Genomic DNA, 1,572 nt, shown 5'->3' on the forward strand with positions numbered 1-1,572 from the left:
CCTGAGTAGCTGGGATTACAGGCATGCACCACCATGCCCAGCTAATGTTTTGTATTTTTAGTAGAGACGGGTTTTCACCATGTTGACCAGGAGGGTCTCGATCTCTTGACCTCGTGATCCACCCGCCTCGGCCTCCCAAAGTGCTGGGATTACAGGCTTGAGTCTTATACTATTTTCATTTGGAATTTATTGATGCTTATTTTATGGCTTCATACATGCCCAGTTTTTCCTGACTATTCCATTTTCACTCAACAGAGAATGTTTTCTACATCTGTTGAGGGTAAGTATGTACACATAGTACTTATACATTAATCTTACTGATTGTACTATTCAGATTCATCTATTTGTTAATTTTTTAATGAATATTCAATGCCCACTTTTTTGCTGCACACTGTTCTAGGCATCTGACATACAGTGGTAAACAAAATTCCTGCCTTTCATGGAGGCAGTATTTCGCTGGTGCTGATAATAAATTAGTAAGCAACACATTACCTCTTACACACATATATATGGTAGTGATAACTGCGATGGAGAAAAATAAAGCAGAATAAGGGTGGTAGAGAATTTAGGGCACATGTGGTCAGGGCTAATTCATGAAGGGTAGGTTAGGAAAACTTCTCTGAAAAAAATGATAATTAAACAGATCTTTTATAGATGTATTTGTTTATTTTTCTTTGCTTGACCTGCTAGTTTGAAATGGTCTATTAGAAATCCCCAAATACAATTAGTGCTCTTTCCACCAGTATCTAATGTCCCTTTTTGACCAGTATATTATTTTTGTCTCAAGTTCTATTTTGTCAGATGTTAAAATTTGAATACCATGTTTGTTTTGATTCATATTTATATATTTTTCTCAATCTGGGTCAACTACTTGGGTTTGAATCTCAGCTCTGCCACTTACTACTAGTTTTTTTAAAATGTTGGAATGATTATATAACCTTTATGCTTCAATTTCCTTATCTAGAAAATGGGGATATTAATAGTAACTAAATTATAGTATTGTTATGAGGATTAAATGAGTTAATACTTGTAACAGGCTTAGAACAATACCTGGCACATAGTAAGTGCTACAAAAGTTAGTAACTGTAGAAAAAATAAAATCTTTTGTTTCAAATCTTTCTGTTTTCTTTTGTTTCAAGTTTGTCTCTTGTAATAGCATATTAGGTTCTTCTACTTTTTTAAATCCAGTGTTATCCAGTGGGTGTTTTAAAATCCATTTACATTTACTCTAATTACTTTTATTGTGATAAAAAAAATATTTCTGCCATCTTATATAACATATTCCATTTACTATACCTTTTAAATTTTTTCCCTTCATTTCTTATATTTCATTGGATAGATGACATTTTTCTCCCAGCTCAACATAAACTATTAATGGCACCCAACTTTTTGAGAAAATACGTCCTTCCCTTTTCCTAATCTTTCTGCTATTTCTTTTCATTCTCTGGTATACACATTTTGTGTCCTCTCTTATGAGTGGTTATGTATGTTTTGATTCTCATTCTCATAACACATCCTCTTTATCACTTGCACTTCTGCATGGTACCTTTACACAACCATGGCTTTGACTCC

This window comes from Cebus imitator, unplaced genomic scaffold, assembly GCF_001604975.1.
Source record: "Cebus imitator isolate Cc_AM_T3 unplaced genomic scaffold, Cebus_imitator-1.0 Scaffold42, whole genome shotgun sequence".
In the NCBI taxonomy this organism is placed as follows: Eukaryota; Metazoa; Chordata; class Mammalia; order Primates; family Cebidae; genus Cebus; species Cebus imitator.